Genomic DNA, 7,658 nt, shown 5'->3' on the forward strand with positions numbered 1-7,658 from the left:
TGAGCGGGAGCACTTTGTACCCTTCACCAAGCCCAGCCCTGCTCCAGGCCGCGGGAAAGCTTCCCGCCTCCTGTTCTCTCCTCCCCGTGTCCCCACAGCCTCGCTGTGATGGTCGTGTGTGTGTGTGTGTGTGTGTGTGTGTGCGTGCATGTGTGTGCAGACTCTCCGTGTGTCCCCGTTCTTGGGCGCTCTGTAAAATGGGGAGACGAAGGCCTGATTGCTCAGCGAGCAGAAAGCGTTTCTGTCTCCAGGAAGCCTGTGTCTAAATCACGAACAATCGCTGGGTATTTTCCAGCTTTTAAATCTCTTCGAGGAAATTGGAACATGACTGATCCCACCCTCGACCCAATTCCGAAATACGTTTTTGCAGACAGATCACCTTCCTGGTTGTGTCGCCCGACCCCCTTCTAACCACACTGTCTCCTTCCATCGACCACACGCTGCCAACGAGAGCATTGCCGTCCCTTCAGTAATGAAAACGTTCCCACTGCTCTTCCACGGCGGACTCACTTCTACTAGATATTTGGCAGTGGCGTTTTACAAGGAGAAATCCAAGTCGCTTTGAAAGCAGATATGACATTTTTATTGATTTCGGTTCAATTTTTATTTCTTACACATTTCCAGCATTTTTTCCCTTCTTCTTTGCAGGGAGGGGGGCGCTGCAGCAGGAGGGCGGGCTCGAACTGAGCGCTGTTTCTAATTACGGAGCACCCATGAGCCGTTCCAGACGACTGCTCCACGTTCCCACCACCAAGCCCTGCCAGACGGCGCTCTCGCCTACCCAGCGCTGGCGTTCGGGGCTGAAAGACAACTTCCATTATAACCTCCTGTTTTCACTCACTTATAATTGTCCAGAAATTGTCCTTTTGCTCCAAATTGTTCCAAGCTCTGTTTCCACCCCCGGGATGAGATGGCTTGGAAAGTCCGAACAGAGAGCGGTTTAGCCAGTTGGGACTTGGAGAATATCCTTCTTCCGCTAAAAACAGTGTGTATCTCTGGCTGTGGACAGTCCCCAGACAGCTGTCCCGTTATGACACTGGCTAGCTCACGTGGGTGGTCAGCTTACCCCAAGCAAGGAAGTGTCTGTGAACAGGACGGAAACGCAGCATTTCGAGAGAGAAATCAGAAACAAGGGCAGGGCTGACCGACTTGCGTGTTCTGCTGTACGATTTGGCGGGAGAGGGAGGGCTTATGTTATCAGAACAGAGACCCCTCTCTCGCCCGGATGAGGATGAGCCGTCGGTCCGCACTGAGGGTCGTGGGTACAAGGACCTGCTTTAATTGAAGCCATTCCTGATTACGAAGTTAGGTTCGAGGCCAGCAGGTGGCGTGCTGCTCAAAGCTCATGGCTGACTGTGCAGCTGGAGTCCCAGTCCCAGACCCAGGGGAGGGCCAGCATATAGTGGAGTGGCTAAGGCACTAGACTCCCACATGGCTGACAGCGGTTCAAGTCCCAGGTACAGCAGCTTGAAAATCAAGCATGTATGCGTGCGTGCCCAAAATCCCAAAAGGAAAATGGAGAAGGGACTGTGGCATGGCCATCCTCTGGGGTGGGGAGGATTTTCCACTTCCCCTTTCCCTGTCTCTCTCTGGCCAGCACACATGCCCTATGGCAAAAATCTTAAAGAAAAACACACTGGGGACGTGGGTGTGTGTGGGTGTGCACGTGCGCCCCAAATCCCAAGAGGAGAATGGAGGAGAAGGGAACGTGGAGTGGCCACCCCCCCAGGGTGATTTCTCACTTTCCCTCTGGTTGTGAATGAACCATGCAACTGCCTGAGCGTTGGTAACCTCGCCATGAGAAGGAGAATGGGCCGTGGCAGTGCACTGAGGAAACAAGGTCGTGTACACATCCCAGGTGTGGTGTCTGGCACGTGGCAGATCTCCCAAACGTGTCACCTGGGGCGGGGGGACAGTGACAGCAGTAGAGAAGTGCACATGTGTGGCTATGTGTCGCATCTGCCAGTCGGGCCGCATCTTGGTATTTTGCCGTTCAGACCCACTCCCGCGGCTTCTGGTAACCACGCCTCGGTTTCCACTGTCGGAGACCATCCGTCCCGCTCTCAGCCCAGGCGCCTGTGTGGCTGTCCCCAGCACACTCCCACAGGTGTACCTGGGGCCCAGCTCCAAGCAGTCAGAGCTCGCAGCTTGCAGCTCCAGGGCTCCTCCTGGCACAGGTAGGGAAAACCGCCCTTTCATCTAGGCAGGGGTCCCAGGCCTGCTAGGAGATCCGGGTGGTTTCTGGTACCCATCTTTGGTCAAGCTTGCCAAGAATGAGCCTAACCGGAGGAAAGCAGCCCGAGACATTCCAAGAGCCCTTAAGGCAAGCCCAATGCCTAGCCCTGCCATCACATGTTCCTGTGGTGTGAGATAGTTTGTCTCCTTGCAAACCATGTGAGCGAGGAGACAAGGCAGTGGGCCCACAGTGAGGAGCTGTCACGAGATGAAAATGGATGTCCCTAAACGCAGTTGTCAGAAGCAGTTTCTTGGGACCAGCAGTTGGCATAATGGCTACTTCACTGAACTCCCACGTAGTTGACTGCAGTTCGAATCCCGGACCTGGTGGCTTACACTCACGCCGAGTGCGTGTGCGTGTGTGTGCGTGCGTGCGTGCCCAAGATCCCGAGAGGAGAATGGGGAAGAAGGGATTGCGGTGTGGCCATCCCCCTGGGTGGTGATTTCTCGCTTTCTATCTCTCTGTCTCTCTCTGTCTGGCGAGCACATGTGCCCTATAACAAAAACCTCTCCAAAAAAAAAAGCAGTTTTTCTTCAGCAGCTTTCCCCCTGCACCTGAGCAAAGCCATGCCGCACCATGGCAGGGGCAGCAGTGAAATGGAGGGAGCAGAGACAGCCATCCGGAGACATGGGCTTCCGGGCTAAACGGCGCTCTGCCCGCCCGGTGTTTGCTGTAAACCCACCTATTCTCTCCTCTGGGTGCCCACAGCTGCAGAAGGGGGCTTGCTGCGACATCTGCAGGCAGGGCGACAGTGCCTGTTACCACCCTTCCGTGGACACACAAAACCCACCCCTCGGCCAGGTCCTGTGCCCAGTACGGAGGGAACACACGGCCCGGGGCCAAGGAGCAGACCGGAAGGCGGTGAAGAGCCCGAGCAAGGACCCACGGCAGGACAGCTCTGCCAGTGCTCTTTCCTACCAAGCACCACTGGTGTCCTCGTGGGTGGTGTCACAGATGTCATATGAAACTGGATCCTCCCGAAGACGGACGATATCGGGGTCCTTGGGGGAATCAGAAATGAGTGTCATTTGCCATCTGGGAAGATCAGTCTACTGTACACTCATATGCTGTATCGTAAAATAATAACTGAATTTCTTTTCATATGTTAGAAGGAAGAGAAAACAGTTTGAGTTGGGTCTCTGCCATCAACATCAGTCTTCTTTGGACCAGAAGCTCAAGCCTGAAAGCTCCTCAGGGAGGAGGTGACACCTACCCTCCTGGCCAGCACAGCTGCCTTTCCCTGGGGGCTGCCCATCACGTGCCTTTCAGCCGTGGGCGGGGGTGTTTCCTTCCTATTAGAAACCTTTATTTCTTGGGACCAGCAGATGGCGTAACGGTCACATTGCTAGACTCCCATGTAGTCGACTATGGTTCAAGTCCCGGACCCAGCACCGGGCGCATGCGCATGCATGCCCAAAATTCTGAAAGGAGAGTAAAGGAGAAGGGATTGTGGCATGGCCATGCTCCTGGGGGGAGGGAGGATTTCTAGCTTTCTGTCTCTCTGTCTCTCTCTCTATCTCTCCAGCGAGCACACATGCCCTGTAGCAAAAATCTCTCCCTTAAAAAAAGAAAGAAACCTTTATTTTTCTATTAAAGCTTCTCTTAAACACACACACACACCCAGCAATGAGGCAGAGCTCACCAGAACATGCTTAGAAAACACGTACTTCTCTGCCTCTAACTTGCCCTAGTTCTGGATAAGTCTCCTTGCTCTGTGGGTCTCTAGGACTCGGTAGCTAAATCAGACAGATACAAAAGTGGCCATGGGGCAAGCAGGAGGCGAGGGGGTGAAGGAGCTCAACTCCCATACCACTGACCATGGCTTGAGTCTCAGACCTGGTGGCTTACTTTCTCACTTTCTCTCTCTCTGGTGAGTGCATGTGTCCTGTAGCCAATTTTTAAAAATAACAATAATGGGGACCAGCAGTTAGCGTAATGGCTATGTCACTGGACTCCCATGTAGTCGACCACGGTTCGAGTCCCGGACCCGGTGGCTTAAACTCACACCAGCTGCATGTGTGTACGTGCCCAAGATCCTGAGAGGAGAATGGAGGAGAAGGGATTGCAGTGTGGTCATCCCCCCTGGGGGTGATTTCTCGCTTTCTGTCTCTCTGTCTGTCTCTGGCTGGCTGGCAAGCGCACGCACCCTATAGCAAAAACCTCTCAAAAAAAAGAAAAAAATAACAATAAGGATGATAAAATTAAATGAGTAATTAAAAAAGAAGAAGAAGTGGCCTCTGAAGCCCAATATCCCCGAGGATAATTCGGAAGAGATGGACAGAGGACCACGTCTGCTCTCTTGGCGACGGGGGAAGGTGAGAGCTCATGGTCGAGAGTTTGGCTCTAGAATCAGTCGGGCTACGGAGACGTCTAAGTTTGTGTATCTGTGACAGAGGGCGCATGCACACACGTGAAAAGGGAGAGAGGCATCCCAGTGTGGTCTCATCGTGTGGTCCTGCCCTTCTGCCAGCCCTCCAGCTCATCAGGATCTTGGGCACACACGCATGTGTCTGGCATGTTTCGGGTCCACCAGGGATCCGAACCTGTGGCCTCCAGCACACGACTGCCTATGCCACCAAGGCCGGGCTTGCTTTTGTGTGTGTGTGAAGTCTTGCTCTTGCGATCTTTCCGCCTCGGCTTCCCAGAGGGACTCCAGGGTGACCCACCATCCCCAGCTCAAGAGGTGTCACCACGTGGTCTGGACGAGCCTCAAGCTCCACACAGCATGTGCCTGATCCCACAGGGTGGTTCTCTGGCTCTTTCTCTCTCTCTCTCATTGTCTCCATCACTCATAGGAACTGAATGGATGAACTTTTCATTAAAAAAAGAAAGAAAGAAAATGTCAAGAAACACGAGAAGAACGAGCAAAGGGCACACAGTAGACAGTACAGCTCAGTGTGCTCAGAGCGCCGGAGCGGAGCACCGCAGACCGGGTGGCTGAAAACGGAGCTCTCTCCCCCTCCGATCCCGAGGCCGACGTCCAAGCCAGGGCACCAGCAGGCTTGCTGTCTGAGGGGGTCTGCTCCCTCTGTAACGGTGGAGACCTGGCAGCTGCAGACTGGCGTCCCCTTTAGCTAGCTGGGCCAGGGCGGGCAAGGAGGACACTCTCTCCTCCGGCCAGGGTACAATACTCTCTAAGTCTATTTGAGGTTCATTTTCAGACTCTTCTTTTGGCTTTCAATTTTTCAAATCCGGTCCTGCCTAGGCCTCCTGGAAGCCGCTTACCAGCAAGGTGCGTGTGATGCCCTAGGCCGGCAGCAGAGGGCGCCCGAGCGCAGTCACCCCGGCACCCGGGTCGGGTTGCGAGCAGCGGGTTGCCAGCCTGCAGCTGCAGGACCGCGGAGCCTCCTCCAGGGAGCCAGCGGCCGAGCCAGTGCCTCCGCGGTGCGTGGCCAGAGGTGGCTGTGTGCTCCCGCGCTGTCCCGCTGACGGCGCGGAGCTTCCGTGAGAGCTGCTGTTCCCTGGCTGAGAGAGTCTGGGTGTCCCAGGCTCCTTCTTCCCCTAGCGGAGGCTCTTCCCGGTGGACTTCCCTGCCTGCCCTGGGGGAGACGAGGAGGGAGCATGGAGCTCGCTGTGCACCGCCCCGTCTGCTCGAAAGGCCCCGACTTCCCCGCGTGAGGGCCCGTCTTCCTGCCGCTGCAAAGGCGTCGGTGGATATGTCCTGAAGCCTCGCGACCGTTTGGGAGAGGCTTCAACGGAACTCGGCCAGCTTTCAGTTACTGATGTGGCGGGAGACGGCCATGCCTAGAGAGCAGGTTTGGTTTCAGGGAAATTGAAATGGCCTTCAGCTCCAAGTGTACGCAGTGAGGGAGGAAGGCGAGGACCAGCCGGAGTCCGGCGTGTACAAAAACAAAACAAAACAAAAACCCTTAAGCTCAATAAATAAAAAACAATACAGATTTCCAAAATCAATGTAGACAAGTATTTGCATAGCATTTCATCGTATTAAGCATTATGTTATTAGTAACCTAGAGATGGTTCGAAGTCTATGGGAGGAGGTGTATAGGTTTTATGCAACTGCTCCATTTTCTAGAGAGGCTTTTGCTATAGGGCACCTACGCTGGTCAGAGAGACAGAGAGAGACAGGGAGACAGAAAATGAGAACTCAGCCCCCAAGGGGGATGGCCATGCCGCAATCCCTTCTCCTCCATTCTCCTCTCAGTGTCTTGGGTACACGCACATGTGCCTGGCATGACTTTGAAGTCAAGTCCAGGACTCGAACCACAGTCGACTACATGGAAGCCCATAACCTTTACATCATCTGGTGGGCCCACTACTTAGTCACTTTCTGTAAGTCAATGGAACGTCCTCGGACTCTGGCGTCCTCAGAGGTCCTGGAATCGCCTCCTTCGGATGTTGAGGCCAGGTGCCGTGGGTTCTAGGTAGATGAGGGTGGTGCGGGAGTCTGGGTCGCTGGGCATTATCGTAGTTATTATTTCATGAGTTGTTCAGACAGAATCCTGCGATCATTTTTCTCTAAACCAGCTCTAGGGACAAACCTAAGAGGACTAGCCAAAACAACATCGCTGTAGCGAAACTCCTGAAGGAAACATTAGCTACATGTTAACTTGTTCATCCCGATTCTGCGCTGATAAAAAACACCGTTCAGTGTTGATTTTACGTTTGCTCTCATACTTCTCAGTCCCTCGGCCTAGCGCTATTTCTTGGGTACAGAATACGGAAGCTAGCCAAGAACGTATGCCCCAAGGTCTTGGGGTCTGCGAGCCTGCCGCAGAGTCGCTGTGAGATTTGTACTGGCCACCGTGGGGCCCTGGGACAAGCCAGTGCACCCCTCGAGTATTCGATGCTTCCCGTGTAAATGCCCACACCAGCCCCCCATGTCTCCACTCCGAGTGCTGCGGGTCACCCCTGTGGACTACCCCGATCCTGGGCTTTCTCTCTCCTCAGGTACAAGTTCCCCAGAAACAAAGAGCGTGCCTCCACTTCTTGGGTGGCTGCCCACTGTGCCCGTGAGGTGCGACTTGGCAGTGCAGCCCCCTCCCTCACCAGTCTCCCCAAGGCGCGCTCCTGGCCACGGCCCCAGCAGGGAGGCTCCGGGCTCACTCTGAGACCACGCTGTCGCAGTGGGCTGACCCGTCCTGGAACAGGACAGAGGCGCCAACGGCACTTAGCACTTTTTATTCATGTGTATTTATTTATTTATTTATTTCATGAGAAAGAGTCAGAGTAAGAGAGAGACAGAGAGAGACAGAGACAGAAAAAGATGGCACCCCAATGGGGTCTTCACAGCATGATGCACCTCCACCCTCAGCCAGCCTGGGTCATGGGCTTGCACGGGAGGCCTGGAGCTGGACCCAGGACTCTCCCATGTGGATTCATCGACGCATTACCCCTGGGCCACCGTCTGGCCTCCTGAGTCTTTTTTATTTTTTTAAAGTTTTTGGTTTAGGGTACATGCGCT

The 7,658-nt window shown here is 54.3% G+C and overlaps 1 long non-coding RNA gene across 1 annotated transcript; it reads right to left on the minus strand.

Annotated features, from left to right (window-relative positions):
• Positions 1-598: 598 nt before the first annotated feature.
• Positions 599-5,894, minus strand: LOC102477799 (uncharacterized). Its single transcript, XR_333612.2, has 3 exons — positions 5,462-5,894; positions 3,155-3,237; positions 599-1,083 (listed from the first exon to the last, which is right to left on the minus strand). It is a non-coding gene; the product is annotated as an uncharacterized LOC102477799 (long non-coding RNA).
• Between the last annotated feature and the right edge of the window lie 1,764 nt (positions 5,895-7,658).

The sequence above is a fragment of the Tupaia chinensis genome, unplaced genomic scaffold (assembly GCF_000334495.1).
Source record: "Tupaia chinensis unplaced genomic scaffold, TupChi_1.0 Scaffold000070_1, whole genome shotgun sequence".
Classification (NCBI taxonomy): domain Eukaryota; kingdom Metazoa; phylum Chordata; class Mammalia; order Scandentia; family Tupaiidae; genus Tupaia; species Tupaia belangeri.